Source organism: Rhinolophus sinicus, linkage group LG05 (assembly GCF_036562045.2).
Source record: "Rhinolophus sinicus isolate RSC01 linkage group LG05, ASM3656204v1, whole genome shotgun sequence".
Lineage (NCBI taxonomy): Eukaryota > Metazoa > Chordata > Mammalia > Chiroptera > Rhinolophidae > Rhinolophus > Rhinolophus sinicus.
Window position 1 is genome coordinate 52,161,379 of NC_133755.1, and position 16,955 is coordinate 52,178,333.

A 16,955-nucleotide genomic window follows, 5' to 3' on the forward strand; every position below is an offset into this window, starting at 1 on the left:
CATGTAACCTGATGTAAATGCACAGGAATTTCTTTAGGGCAATGACCTTTAAACAGACACAGACCTACACAAAGGGTACACAGACTTTCCAAATGGGAAGTGGGCATACAGTTTCTCAAGAATCCAATTTAAGACTCACAATTTCCATATATACTCCTTCCTAAAGTTGATCTTCCTAAGAAGAGGTTGCATTTATAATACAGTAACTTTAGAAAATAATATTGGTTAGTTTTGCCTATGTGCCTACTCCTTGCCTGTCCCAAATATTACTATGATGCATTAGTTTTTAATATAAAACTCACAGAAGGGTAAAATGCTTAGTCTTGAGGGCAAGGAAGAATTAACAAGCCAAGTCTATAATACTGTGATAAATTCTGTAACTGAGTTATGGACAATGTTCTTTAGAAGCAAATAAAATGAAGTACGTAACTACCTGGAGAAGTTAGGAAAAAAGAGATGACATACATTTGAAGTGGGCCTGCAAGAGTAGGTATAGTTGTCAGGTGAAAAATGATTGAAAGGACAATCCTTGCAAACAGGTCAGTGAGATATAAGTGGAAGTCATTAAGCAGAGCCTCGGGGGGAAAAAAAACTATTTAGAGGGATAATTCAACTGGGAGATGAACCCCTTTTGCCACTGGGAAGGTAAAGATTTGAAGTAGAAAGAAGACAGTATATAAGAAAAGAAGATGCCTGAATAATTTGTACCTATAATAACGAAGAGACACAGGCAATAAGTTGGTAGACATTATGTAAGACATATTGATAAAATGGAAGAGAAGGGAATGCTGAGGAAACTAAAACCCTGCCTCAATCTCTCCACTGGAGCCAAGGCGTGACAACAGGGAGGTGTCCTAAATCTCATTCCAAAAGGGAGGTGTCCACTGTCAAAAGACTGTTCCTTGGTATCAGGGTTGGAGATAAATACAAATTTATGAACAACTAATTGCCCTCCCACTAACCACTGCCATGTTGCTCAGTAAACTCATTAACCATCATATAAATAGAGAAATCCTGTCACATGCTATGTAGAGTTGCCCTTGTTAGAAGCAAATCAATTTTGATCAAACACAGATAACCCACCATTTAACTTCTGAGGTGGAGCTTATACTTGAAACCACTGTTTCTCTGTCTATGGCATCTTAAATATGTATGGCACAACTCTCCAAACTGGCAGTCAGATGGGCCTCTTAACCTACCTCAGTATCAGCTGCTCTGGAATGATAACTGCCTAGCTTTGAGGGGACACTCCCTCCAAGCTCCCCAGACTGAATGTCAAACAACCCTAAATGTAATTTTGAAATTTAGTGAATATCCCCCAGATATTTTGGTGCGATGTGGAGAAACAAACAGAAAAAGAAAGTTAATTCATATAAAGCCCACTAATAGTCAAAAATACTTTAATCAATTCCTACAACTTGATAAATTTCTATTTCCTTTGTTCACTCCCTAGAGAAGGTGCTGACAGATTGTGACCTAAGCATAAGCAGATGAATAAGCTCAATGACTGTTATTTGATAAATGATCAAAATAAACACCGAGTACCTCCTGTGACTCCTTTACTATAGCAGGGCTGTGAGAAACAAGGAATTCCTGACCTGTTCAGGAAACAAATGTCAACAACCAAACATAATGAGCTGATTGCTGTAACAGAAATACAAAAAGTATGAAATGTAAGTAGAAAAGAAATAACAGAGAAGTTCTAATAGGTATGGAGTCAGGAAAACATCACAGAAGAGATGCCATCTCACCTGGACCTTGAAAAAAAAATACTAGGAATTTATCCAGTGCAGGTAAAGAGAGGAAGGGAGAAAGATGAAATTCTCTAGGAATAACAGTTAGTCCAGTGCGGCTACCTCGTGGTTCTCAACCCTGGCTGGAAAGGGGAGAAATCCTAGACACATAATTTTATACCGTTTCACAGATGTTTCTGAGAAGCCCTGGGCTAGAAAAACAGATTACTGGGGCTGGGAGACAGGGTGGGGGGCGGAGGAGAGCTAGAGGTTAGGTCAAGGCAAAGGCCTTAAAGCCTAGACCTCTAAGAGGCCCTCCCACAACTATTACAAAATTTCTGTGTTATTATTTTGGTGAAAGGAATCATACGTTTCATCATATTTGGATTCCGGTTTCCCTCCAAAAAAATAAGAATCTCTTTTGTAAGCAATAAATTAACCAAGTTTTTAAACAGGGTAATGACATAAAAACTATTCTTTCCTGTGGTAGGCAGAATAATGCCCCCCAAACATGCCCATGTCCTAATCTCTGGAACCTGTGAATATATTAGGTTTTGTGGCAAAAGGAAATTAAGGTTGCACGTGAAATTAAAGTTGCTAATCAGCTGTGAGACAGGGTGACTGGCCTGGGTTATCTGGGTAGACCCAAGGTAATCACAAAGCTTTTGAAAAGTGGAAGAGGGAGAAAGAGGAAGAGACTCAGAAAGAGATGTGAGGATGGAAGCAGGGTCAGAGACATTCTCTGTTGCTGGCTGTAAATTGGAGAAACGGGGCCACAAGCCAAGGAATGCAGACGGCCCCAAAAGCTGGGAAAAGTAAGGAAGCTGATTCCCCCCAGAGGCTCCAGAAAAGAAGCCAGCTCTGCTGACACCTTGATTTTAGCTCAGTGAGACCATGTTAGACTTGTGAGTTATAGAACTACAAGATTAACAAATCTGTGTTGTTTTAAGCTAGTTGATTTGTTACAGCAGCCATAGGAAATTAATATACTTCCTTACTTAAAAATAATTTTGAATTCACTATCTCAGGTTCAGCTCAAAAAGTACCTCTTCTTCAAAGAATTACTATTTTATCTTCCCCCTTATAAATGCACACACTTATCATATTATACCATAATTAGATGTATATATGCATAACTCCACTTCCCCACTAGAAAACTAGTATATACTACTGAGCTCTTCAAGAACAGGGGCCCCATTTTGTTCATCTTTCCATCCTGAACAATACTTGGCACTAAATAATTATTTGCTTTACAAATGAATCTCTCTCTTCACCCTCACGTTCATGGATGTCTCTGTATTCCCCAACCTTGCCACCCCCAGCACCTGCTAAGAGTCCTAATTCAAAAAATAATAAATCTTCTATCCAATAAATCTTGGTATTACCTGTACACATAGGCTCTCTACCTGGCACAGCCCATATGCCACTCTATACAGTGAAGATGTGGAGAACTCTCCCAGGCATCCCCACTGGTCTCTATGCCACAAGAGACAATGAGCTCAGCCTGCAGCCAGAGGCGATTTCACTTAGACCACAGGAGGAGAGCGCCCTAAAGAGAAGGTAATTTAGCAAGATGGCCTAAGGTTATATTACAAAGTAAACTTCCTAAAAGAGCCTAACTAATGCTGTACAAATATTACCTCAGGCTACAGCACTTCTCGGCAGGGAAGGTACCGAAGATAAATTAAGTTGAGAGAGGGAACTTCAGATACAAGGAACGGGAGGAGTGACGTGAAAGTCAAAGGAATAGCTGCCCCGGAAATCCCAAAACTGGCATCGTCATGCCTGAGGTCAATGGCACCACTGACCACGCCATCATTTTCTTTGGTTCTTCTTCCTTTCCTGTACTAGGCACGCAACATTAGCTGGTCTTTTCCTCAGCGGAGGAACAAGGGAAGAGCTGTTTACAAAATATGTCTCAGTTTCTTGCTACACCTCTGACTGGTCCTGACAAAAATATTCCGTTTTTTCTCGGATCTGCTCAGAAGACAGTCTAGCTAAACATAAAGAACTTCCCATTATTTTTTACTTCAGTGTGGGTAAAAAGCTAATGAAAAGCTAGGAGAAGGTCTCTATATAGAAGAACACAAAAGCAGGGTAAGGCTAAAATGGTCTACAATTTGGATTTTTTTTTTAAGAGTAGGGACTAAATTGAAGATGGATGAGAGGAAAAAGACTAAGTAAAAAAATACCAATTTGGGGACTCATTGAAGAAATAACTGCAACACAGCATCACTAGGAAAAATTCTCATATACTCAAAGCCATACAAAGTATAGGCAAAACAATATACTTTTCCAACAGCCAAAGTTAAACAGAAAAGGCACCAAATTTGGGTTACAGACTCTAGCTGAAGTCCAAATTCTCCAACTAACTAAACTTTGCAATCTCAAGCAATTTACTTGACCTCGCTGGGCCTCAATTTACTCTCGTATGTGAAATGCAGAAACTGAAATGAGCTTCAAGGATGCTACAGTCCACTCTGCCTTTATTAAGTTTAAAAACGTCTCTGGAAAGTGCTCTTAGAACTATAATCTCACCTTCTATCTATGGATAAGGCCATCAGGGTGATAGCGTACACTGCCTCCCTGAACATTTCTACAGTCCGCAAAATTGAGCCAGATCCCTTCATCCTTCCTTTCTTAGCTAAATAGACGGTAAGTACAAGGAAGGAATTTATTATACTAGTCTCTCTACTTTTGTGCATGTATGAAATTTTCCAATATACAGATTTAATGCAATCCCCATCAAAATCCCAAAGGCATTTTTTAAAGAAATAGAACAAAAAATCATCAGATTTGTTTGGAACCACAAAAGACCCCGAATAGCCAAAGCAATCTTAAGAAAAAAGAACAATACTGGAGGTATCACACTCCCTGACTTTGGCTTGTACTACAGGGCTACAATAATCAAAACAGCATGGTATTGGCAGAAAAACAGACACATAGACCAATGGAATAGAATTGAGAACCCAGAAATAAAACCACATAAATATGGACAGATAATTTTTGACAAAGAAGCAAAAAACATACAATGGAGAAAAGACAGCCTCTTCAATAAATGGTGCTGGGAGAAGTGGAAAGCCACGTGCAAAAGAATGAAACTGGACTGCTATTTGTCACCATGTACCAAAATTAATTCAAAATGGATCAAAGACTTAAGCATAAGACCTGACACAATAAACTGCATAGAAGAAAACATAGGTACTAAACTTATGGACCTTGGGTTCAAAGAGCATTTTATGAATTTGACTCCAAAAGCAATGGAAGTAAAAGCTAAAATAAACGAATAGGACTATATGAAACTTAAAAGCTTCTGCACAGCAAAAGAAACCATCGACAAAATAAAGAGGCAACCAACTTAATGGAAGAAGATTTTTGCAAACAGTGCCTCCGATAAGGGGCTAATATCCAAAATATACAAGGAACTCATGAAACTCAACAACAAAATGAACAACCCAATTGAAAAATGGGCAGAGGACATACAAATGGCAAATAGGCATATGAAAAAATGCTCAACATCACTAATCATCAGAGAAATGCAAATCAAAACCACAATGAGATATCACCTCACCCCCAGTCAGAATGGCTATCATCAACAAGACAAATAGTAACAAGTATTGGAGAGGCTGTGGAGAAAAAGGAAGCCTCATACACTGTTGGTGGGAATGCAGACTGGTGCAGCCGCTATGGAAGGCAGTGTGGAGGTTCCTCAAAAAATTACAAATAGAATTACCATAAGACCCCGCAATCCCTCTCCTGGGTATCTACCCAAAAAATCTGAAAACATTTATACATAAAGACACGTGTGCTCCAATGTTCATTTCAGCTTTGTTTATGGTGGCCAAGACATGGAAACAACCAAAATGTCCTTCGATAGATGAATGGATAAAGAAGTTGTGGTATATACACACAATTGAATACTATTCGGCGGTAAGAAAAGATGATATAGGAACATTTGTGACAACATGGATGGATCATGAGAGAGTAATGCTGAGCAAAACAAGTCAGACAGAAAAAGCAGAGAACCATGTGATTTCACTGATATGTGGTATATAAACCAAAAACAACAAAAGAACAAGACAAAGGAGAAACAAAAACTCATAGATACAGACAATAGTTTAGTGGTTACCAGAGGGTAAGGGGGGTGGAGGGTGGGAGATGAGGGTAAGGGGGATCAAATATATGGCGATGGAAGGAGAACTGACTCTGGGTGGTGAACACAGAATAGGATTTATAGATGATGTAATACAGAATTGTACACCTGAAATCTATGTAATTTTACTAACAATTGTCACCCCAATAAATTTAAAAAATAAATTTTAAAAAAAATCTGCTGAAACAATATTTCATTTGATTCAAGTTCTATATCAACTGAATCTCCTACCATATACCTATCATCCAGCTTCAATGATCAGCATGTGGAGAATTTTGTTTCATCCCTACCCCTTCTCCCAACAGATAAAAACTAACCATTCACAAAAAAGGGTGATACAATTAATTTCACTTCCCATATTTCTAATATTTTGTGAAGTTATTTTCCTTGAAAAGTACATGAAATTATGAAAATATTACTCAAACATGATTTTACAATCTAAGAATCTGAGTGTACTGCCAAAGAAATTCCCAATAAACCATGTTCTTCTAATTTTATCTTTATATCCTTTGGGACTAATACAGTAATTGACATTCGTAGATATTTCAGAAATGTTTATAAACCAAAAAAATGAAAGAGAAAACCTATACAGACAGTAAATTTAGCCATCTCCATCCCAAAAATTTACCTGTCAGAAAAGACAACATAAAAGTTGAAAATCCTTTTTGTGTAACTCTGTAGGGCAAAGAAAAATAATGATCTGATGTTTACAATTCTTAAGCTTTGTTTATCACAAATTCATATTCACCTTACCCAAATTTAAATTGAAAAAAGTATGTAAAAATTGAAGACATTTTTTTTAAAAAGTTAAACTCATATCTATAACACATTGACTGAAAATAGCAACGTGCTAGATATTTTAATCACTAATCAAAATCACTAGAGAGCGAAACTGCTAAATACCACACATTTATGAGACACCAAAGCAGGTTCTAACACTCAAGAAAAAAAGCAGTATATATTCTCACTTGCCATTTTCACAGATTTGTCATGGGTTCCCATAAACCATAATAAATTCCAACATTTCAGTCAGAAGTAACTAAATATTTCATATAATATGTATTTTTGTTTTAAGTTTTAAAGGCTGAGCTACAAAAGATAAGGAACCCAGGCCAAATCAATACCATGCTATTCATGAAAACATGTAGATGATGGTCTGTATCACACACCTATACAGTAGTTACAAAGTTTACTAACAGCCCAGTAACATAAAAGCCTATGCAACTAGGTAACAAGACAAAGTTAACAGTAATATGAAATAATGATGATTTTATTTCCAAGTATTACTTTACATGGTCATTTGACCTAAAGTTCAATATCATTTGAAATATGTACTAAGTTAAAGTTTAAAATGGTTATTTTAAGGTCAAAATGTTATGTAAAAGAAGCTGTATTTTTAAATTTTTTTTTTATTTTTCAATATGGTATTAGTTTCAGGTATACAACATAGCAATTAGACATTTATATAACTTATGAGGTGATCACCCCGATAAATCTAGTACTCATCTGACACCATACATAGGTATTACAATATTATTGACTATATTCCTTATGCTGTACTTTACATCCCCATGACTGTTTTGTAACTCCCATTTTGTACTTCTTAATCCCTTCCCGTTTCACCCATCCCCCATCCCTCCAATTCCCCACCCCCTCTGACAACCCTCAAAATGTTTTCTGTATCTGAGTTTGTTTGTTTCGTTTGTTCATTTACTTTGTTCTTTAGATTCCATATATAAATAAAATCATATGGTATTTGTCTTTGTCTGAAAGAAGCTATATTTTTGAAATGTTTACAAAAAGACTAACCCTTTCTTTTTGAAGAAATGAAACAAGTAAAACAATACACCTTATTTCTAACACAGAAGTGAGATAATTATTGTTTAGGGTTCATAGTACCTCAAAATAATAGGATACTATATAGATGTTAAAATTATAAGTATATTAAAATTATAAATATAACCAAATAAAAACAAATAAGATAAGAATCTGATTTTAAAAATTAAAATGTATAAATGCATTTGAGTATCTGTAAAGAATAAAACATACAGAATTTTTATCGATCACTCATTATACTCAAGCATTCTTCTAAACTCCATACATGCAACAACTCATTTAATTTTAACAACAATTTTATGATAGGCACTATTATCATCACTCATTTAAATGAGTAGTAACCAGAGACCCACACAAGTTGATCTGACCAAGGTGACAGACACTAAGTAACAGAGCCAGGTTTCAAACCCAGACAGTAGGACGCCAGAACGATACACCATTCTGCCTGTCATAAAATATCAAAATATCTGCTGGTAGATTTATAAGAGAATTTTTTTTTTAGATGAATTCTTTTTTATTTTTTTATTTTATTTTATTTTTTTATTGGGGAAGGGGAATAGGACTATTGGGGAACAGTGTGTACTTCCAGGCCTTTTTTCCAAGTCAAGTTGTTGTCCTTTCAGTCTTAGTTGTGGAGGGCGCAGCTCAGCTCCAGGTCCAGTTGCCGTTTTCTAGTTGCAGGGGGCACAGCCCACCATCCCTTGCAGGAGTCAAGGAATCGAACTGGCAACCTTGTGGTTGACAGCCCGCACTCCAACCAACTGAGCCATTCGGGAGGCAGCTCAGCTCAAGGTGCCGTGTTCAATCTTAGTTGCAGGGAGCGCTGCCCACCATCCCCTGAGGGACTCGAGGAATTGATCTGGCAACCTTGTGGTTGAGAGCCCGCTGGCCCATGTGGGAATCGAACCGGCAGCCTTGGGAGTCAGGAGCATGGAGCTCCAACCGCCTGAGCCACTGGGCCGGCCCGAGAATTTTTGAATTTTTTAATTTTTTGGTTTAATTTAAGTTTTCCTTTTTATACTGCTTTGAAGTTAATTTAGTAATAATGAATGAATTCTAGTAACAACAGCCAACATTTAGTAAAAGCATAAGATAGACATCATCTCTCACAACAGCCTCATAAGATAGATGCTCTTATTAGCCCCTGTTTTCAGAGGAGGAAAGTAAGGCACAGGAAGATACAGTAACTCCCCCAAGATCACACAGTGAATTGGTAACAGTGCCATAAACTGAATCCAAGTAGTTTAACTTCAGACTCTGGGGTTGGGCTCTTAACTACTATTCTACACTAAAATTTACGTACTAAAAAGAATGAGACAAGATGATTTCTCTGAAACACCTTTTATAAACTCTATGGTTCTGAATGGACCTAAAATCAAAGTAATATACACCCTATCAATGATAGATAAATAGAATTTAATAATAGAATTAAATAATAGAATTTCTCCATCTACCTAAAGGAACAACTAATACCCTCTTCCTTCTCATTCTCCACTGTGGTGATTACCAGTAACCAATTGTTCAGAAATGACTAAAGAAACATAAAGTGCATTATAGGATTCAGGAACACATTATCAAAATAGGTATTTGGGCTTGGTAGGACTGTAACAGGTAGAAAAGTTCAGTTCTGATATATGCCTCAAATCAAGAAGCCCCTTGTTCTCTGCAGAGAATAATGCTCGAGAAATAAACCCTACAGAGAACAACAGTTTCTATTGAGGCAGAAAGAAAACATGAGCATATCTACTATCAATATCTTAACCTCATCCTTTTAAACTTTTAGTTTTCTACGTATGTTTTATAATATATACATTTTTAGTACTTGCTTATAATTTATAATAAATACACTTAAAGAGAGTGAGTGTGCTCATTGTCTACTGATAGGAATACACGGTCAAAAAATAAACAAGAAAGAAAAAAAAATCACTGAGAAGATGGTTTGACTTTTATTTTAAAGGTTTCCTTTTACACCTTAAAATTTCAGGATATTTTTAGTTACTTAACTGATTACCAGATGACTCCTAAAGCACTATGTTGACTGTCTACCCTGCAGTAGAGGCCCTTTTCAGAAACTTTCAACGAAACTTGAATGAAGAACAAATAATGCAGTTGTCACCTGAGAAGTTCCTGTCTGGGACAGTGCTTTGAGGCTCACCAAGATTAAATAATCTCTGATGAAATTTAAAGAGGTAGAGCTAAGGGCTCTCTACTGACCCCAGAACTAGTAGAATTTTTATTTGCTCCAAGGAGAGTCAAGTCCGTCTCTAGAGAAAACATTTTCTACCATAAGACTGGAGTAAAGGAAGTTGCTATCTTGAAAGCATTTCAGTTTACAGACAATGCTCAGACACTCTCAGTGGAAGTGTTAATTCATACTACCTTTCTGGAGGGCAATTTGGCAATTTGTATCAAAATTTAAATGTACATCTCCTCTGACCTAGGAATACCATTTCTTGTAATTCATAATAAAATGATTAAACATATGTTCAAAAACATAGTATAATAACTTGTATAGCTGCTAGAAAATTGGAAACAATCTAAATGTTTATCACTATCATTAAACAAATTGTGCAATCTATATAATGGAACACTAATTTGATATATGTGTGTCTACTATATATTGTTTAATTTAAGAAGTAGGTTACAAAATATCAGCTATAAATGGAAACATTTTAGATTATAAATTTATATAAATGCATAGAAAAACATCTGAATGAAGCTTACCAAAATTAGTTTATTGTATTAATAATGGGATTTTAAGCAATTTTTATCTTTAAGCTTTTCTTTATGGTTTAACTTTTACTGTATATACATTATTTTCAAAATCAGAAAGAAAAAAATCCCTTTCCATCTTGGAAAAAAAAGAATGCTTAGATTCTGATTGTTTTCTCAAAGACCTAAACCTACTTCCTTTCATGCCAGATTGTTAAATACTATAAATTTAGGGAAGAATAAGATAATTTTATCTTAGAGCGATGATTCTCAAAGTGCGATCCGAACCAGCAGAATCAGGATTGCCTAAAACTAGTTAGAAATGCAAACTCTCAGGTCCCACTCCAAATCTACTGAATAAGAAACTCTGGGGGGGGGGGAGCCCACAATCTGTATTAACAAATCATCCTGGTGATTCTGACCCACGCTCCCGTCTGAGAACCACTATTTAAGATGAACTCAAAATCTGATGACCTGAAAGGCCAAGTTCAGTTCCTCTTCGTAATGTTAGTGCCACATAAATTCAAACAAATGTAGGTGATATGCCCATCTGATAAACTTTGGGGGGAAAAAAACTCAAAAATATTCAAACTACCAGAAATAAAGCCGCAACCCCACCAGAACTGTGACTAATCTTGATGCTAAAACAACACATAACAAAACTTCCAGACCCAACCTTAGGAATAACAGCTCTAGATGGTGAATACTGTCAAAAGCCTAATGCTACCCAGGGCAACCTTCCGGAAACTCTGAGCAATAACAAATGAACTTGGAATCCCAGCTGACCACATACTGAAAGAATGACAGCTGAGTAGTACCCAAATCTCTGGCAAAGATGTGAGATTTATTCAACATACAATGGAGCGATTAACAGGATCCAAGCATTAAGTCATCTCAGCGTTGCAAGAACATCCATATTAAGGCCTCAGAGTTGCTAAACTGTGAACAAACTAAACCCACCAAAGAAAAAAGTCCAAAACACCCGCCTAGCAAACTCACTTAAGAGCTCATTTCTTCAGGAAAAGAAAAATTAATGCTGTCAGTATTAAAATAGGGAAAATGTAGGAGAAATAATAAATACAGGAAAGAGAGGGTAAATACATGAACAGTGGACTTAAAATTATTGCATCTATAAATACAACGTAAAAGAGTTCTTATGTACAGTTTTGTAAGAAACACTTTAATACTTAAAAATAGGGTCCACACCCACCCATATGGTATCTTTCCTCTCTTCAAGATACGTGTCTGTCATCTGCTGGAAAACTGTCCTAATGAATACACAAATCTACATCAGCTACACTATAAATAGCCCAGCTATGTACTGTGTAACGGGCACAACTGTACAAGCAACCACACTTAGGAATTAATCTAATATGCGTACAGACCATTCCTGAAACTCCTGTGAACTAGAAATCTTTAAGATATCTAACTATAAAGTTCACAGAAGTTAGGCTGACAGCAGCCTCCCAGCTGCGTACACAACCTATAACCTCATCTTTCCAAGTAACTAATGATAAAGCTGGGGTCCGGGCTTCAAGCAGATAAAGAACAGCAGGTTGGCTCTGACCCTTGGCTTTCCATCAGACAGGATGGTGCTGCTTTGACCATGGATTCTAGTATAGAGGAAAGCAAAACTAATTAGAAAAATTTGCTGCAGACGCATTCTCTTCATTTACTTCTGAGTCAATTGCATTTTATTTACTTGTTTTTCATAGGTCTGGTTGCCTATTCTGTCTGTTACCTCTCAGAGAACAAGAACACTATGATAGATAAGGGTCTGATGCAGCCCACCCTACAGCCACGGACAAACGAGAGGTCTGATTACTAGCAAATTACTTTAGTGACACATACGGACTTGCATGAAATAGTCTTTAAAATTTTTGTTTAATAGAACAGAACCTAACAGTGTAAAATGGTAGCACCAGAAATAAATCTGCTCAAGTATCCAGCAACCTGGTTTGCAGCCCTTCTTCACTTCTGGACCAAACAGATGATCGTTTTTCCTCCATTTAACTCTCACGAAAGCTATTGCAGAGGCCATTCCCATGCATAATTGGCCTTCGCAGACCAGCAAACTGAATAAAACAAGGCGGATCAAGGGAATTTTCAAGTAACTTGCTTTAATGAAATGAAACCATTACATCTCTTCCTCAAGTATGCTGAGAAATTTCTCTGATTCACTAACCATCAAACCGTTGTAATTTAAAAGTGATTCTAAGAGACATGAGACTTGTTCTCTTCATTTGTCAAAGACTGCAAGGTAGCAAAAAATAAAACTCCTGACCAAGTTTCTGTGTGACGTAGGGAATAAAACAGCAAAAAGGACACCTGAATTTTTTTTTTTTTTTAGAATTAATTTATTATAAACTTCTGACTTTTTTAATAAGTCAGGTTAACAGGGACAAATTCTGGGTCATGCTGTCCAAATCTGAACATTGAGACAATGACAGTTTAAATCCAGTATACCTTTGGGAGGCTGTTTTCCCAGCTTTATAAACTGCCAGAACTCTGCAAATTGAAAAGAGGCCACTTTCAAAGTACTGGTCACAGACCCCCATAAGGTACAACTGATTTAAAATTTCAAACTAAATAAAGCCCTTAGAAAGATTTGCTTCCTCCAGAATTAGTCAAGAATCACTCTGCCAATTTACCTACTCCACGTGAATGGTCTTTTCTGACCAGAGAGTAAAGCCTGAGTTGTCATTTTAAAGGAAAACATTTTGCGCTCTTTGCTGCATCTACGGCAAGGATGAAGACCATTCTCAGCAATCAGACTGTGGACATCCCAGAAAATGTGGACGTCACTCTGCAGGGACCAGTTATTGGGAAGGGCCCCAGAGGCACCCTGCAGAGGGGCTGCAATCACATCCATGTAGAACTCAGTCTCCTTGAAAGAAGAGGCTTCGGGTCAACAAATGGTGGGGAAATAGGAAGGAGCTGGCTCTTCTCCACACTCTCTGTAGTCACGCACAGAACAGGATCAAGGGTGTTACCTTCGGCTTCCGTTACAAGATGCGGTCTGTGTATGGGGTAGGACAATTAAGTTCGCAGACTCTTCCTAGAAAAAGTACCACATGCTTCATTGCTGAATATCACTACGGTCAACTTCGAAGTACTCCGCTTGGGAAGCTATGTTCCGATGCCAGCGCCCAGTCCATCCTTCAAAGCAATTTTGGAACTCTTTTTCTGGAACAGCCATCAGAGCTGTCATTGTATTACCCTTGATGTCCTGAATGTCATCAAAATGTTTTCCTTTCAATATTTCCTTTATCTTTGGGTAAACAAAAGAAGTCATTGGGGGCCAGATCAGGTGAGTAGGGAGGGTGTTCCAATACAGTTACTTGTTTACTGGCTAAAAACTCCCTCACAGAGAGTGCCGTGTGAGCTGGTGCATTGTCGTGATGCAAGAGCCACAAATTGTTGGCAAAAAGTTCAGGTCATTTTTGTCTAACTTTTTCACACAGCCTTTTCAACACTTCCAAACAGTAAACTTGGTTAACTGTTTGTACAGTTGGTAAAAATTCATAATGAATAATCCCTCTGATATCAAAAAAGGTTAGCAACATCGTTGCAACAAGTTCGTGAACTTAATTGTCAGAGATTGTATTCTCACTTCCCCATCGATGTCATTATTCAGGAGAATGCTTCTTTTATTGAAATCCGAAAGTTCTTGGGTGAAAAATACATCTGCAAGATTCGGATGAGGTCAAAAACAATTCCTTTTGCAATTGCAACAAAAAGAATAAAATACCTAGGAATAAACTTAACCAAGGATGTGAAAGACCTATTTGCTGAAAACTATAAGACCTTTTTGAAAGAAATTGAAGAAGACACAAAGAAATGGAAAGACATTCCGTGATCATGGATTGGAAGAATCAACATAGTTAAAATGGCCACATTACCCAAAGCAATATACAGATTCAATGTGATCCCCATCAAAATCCCAATGGCATATTTTAAAGAAATAGAACAAAAAATCATCAGATTTGTTTGGAACCACAAAAGACCCTGAATAGCCAAAGCAATCTTAAGAAAAAAGAACAATACTGGAGGTATCACATTCCCTGACTTTAGCTTGTACTACAGGGCTACAATAATCAAAACAGCATTGTATTGGCAGAAAAATAGACACATAGACCAATGGAATAGAATTGAGAACCCAGAAATAAAACCACATAAGTATGGACAGATAATTTTTGACAAAGAAGCTAAAAACATACAATGGAGCAAAGACAGCCTCTTCAATAAATGGTGCTGGGAGAATTGGAAAGCCACGTGCAAAAGAATGTAACTGGACTGCTATCTGTCACCATGTACCAAAGTTAATTCAAAACGGATCAAAGACTTAAGCATAAGACCTGACACAATAAACTGCATAGAAGAAAACATAGGTACTAAACTTATGGACCTTGGGTTCAAAGAGCATTTTATGAATTTGACTCCACAGGCAATGGAAGTACAAGCTAAAATAAACGAATGGGACTATATGAAACTTAAAAGCTTCTGCACAGCAAAAGAAACCATCAACAAAATAAAGAGGCCACCAACTGAATGGGAGAAGATTTTTGCAAACAGTTACTCCGATAAGGGGCTAATATCCAAAATATACAAGGAACTCATGCAACTGAACAACAAAAAAACAAACAACCCAATTGAAAAATGGGCAGAGGACCTGAAGAGACATTTCTCCAAAGACAATAGTTTAGTGGTTACCAGAGGGTAAGGGGAGTGGGGGGTGGGGGGTGGGAGATGAGGGTAAGGGGGATAAAATATATGGTGACGGAAGGAGAACTGACTCTGGGTGATGAACGCACAATGGGATTTATAGATGATGTAATACAGAATTGTACACCTGAAATCTATGTAATTTTACTAACAATTGTCACCCCAATAAATTTAATAAAATAAAATAAAAAAAGATTCGGATGAGGTCGGGTGTTGCTTGTTCAGTAGCTCAAGCCCAGAAAGATGACTTAATTCTTGAAGGAAATGATACTGAACTTGGATCAAATTCAGCTGCTTTGATTCAACAAGCCACAACAGTTAAAAACAAGGATATCAGAAAATTTTTGGATGGCATCATGTTTCTGAAAAAGGAACAGTTCAGCAGGCTGATGAAGAAGATCTAAGCTGTCCAGCTACAGAATCGCCAAGGTGTCAAGTGTTTCGTCAGTCTTATTTGTGATATTTTAAAGATGCAATAAAAGTCATGTATTAAAAAAACAAAAACAACAGGAAAACATTTTGTTTGTCCTCAATAAAAAATGTTGTACCTTATTAAGTAATCCATTACAATTATAGGCCAACATCCTCAATAAATGCAATCTTGGGCTTCTCCAGTCAACATTATACAAGGAGCTGGCAAACTTGAGGCACAGCTATTCTAATATTGATCATCAGAAATAATAAGAAAGAATATCAATTGTATGACTGCATGATTATTGATGTTTACTCAGCTTAGGACTGAGTACAAATTTTATGAGCTCAAACAAAAATATCCCTTCCTGATACTTAGGGTCTATTCCTTAAATGTGGCACAGGACATGGGAACTGTAGGTAAAGTCTTGTGAAATGTCAGTGAGACAAACAAGGATTTGTTGTTTAGGCTCCAATAACTCTGAGTTGAGCTGAATGTACACGTTTCTTCTCCTCTGTCCCTCCTCACCACTGCCCCCACAGAGAATAAAAAGAAAAGCTGTATCTTATATGCTGATTATATGGTTTTAGGGATGACCTTAGAAAACTCACCTGGCTGTCTATTACCAAAAAGAATTAATTAATTTCAGACCAACTACAGGGAGTCCTTGATTTACTGAATAAATAAGTTCCTGCGAGCCTATGTAATAAAGCAAATATTTGTAAATCAATGCTGAATTTCCCCAAAGTAATACAGGTGATGCTCCAGTGTTTCAGAATGAAATGATACGATGTCTAGCATTTATTTCAAAATCAGCCAAGGTCGGCATGGGGGGATGGAGTAGGTAGTGAAAGAATTAGATGAAACAAGACTTACTGGGTGTTTAACTGTTAAGGCTCTGGGAAGATACACAGAGATTTATTATATTATTTTCTTGATTTCTGTATGTTTTAAATTTTCTTCAGTAAACTAATTTGCAAAGAAAAAAGAATGGGGTGAGAATTGGCAGTATAAAACAAGGGAAGGGGAGAAAAAGACTGGAGAAAGTTCAACACTGTTTTGAGAACAGAAAAAGCACTAATTTTCCTTTTTTTCCAACGGTGGGAAATCAATACTGCCTAAAATTGAATGCGAGGGGTTTGTTTTGTTTTTAAGATTTTAATAATATTGGTAAGCAGCCACAATACAAAATGCCCCAAAATATGGAGTATAAAACCTCAGAAAAACATGGAACGCTTCACAAATGTGTGTGTCATCCTTGCGTAGGGGCCATGCTAAGCTCTGTATCGTTCCAATTTTAGTATATGTGCTGCCAAAGCAAGCAAAAATGTGAGGTTGTTTTTCTTTTTAATTACAAATATAGAAAATCACTTTTTACCTTTTT

The 16,955-nt window shown here is 37.0% G+C and overlaps 1 protein-coding gene and 2 pseudogenes across 2 annotated transcripts in view; 1 reads left to right on the plus strand and 2 right to left on the minus strand.

Moving 5' to 3' along the window:
* Positions 1 to 16,955, minus strand: part of EXOC6B (exocyst complex component 6B) — a 626,283-nt gene that overhangs the window by 547,468 nt on the left and 61,860 nt on the right. The gene's annotated exons all lie outside the window — the stretch shown is intronic.
* LOC109435182 (large ribosomal subunit protein uL6) lies at positions 13,062 to 15,619 on the plus strand (annotated as a pseudogene).
* LOC141571931 (U6 spliceosomal RNA) lies at positions 16,793 to 16,892 on the minus strand (annotated as a pseudogene).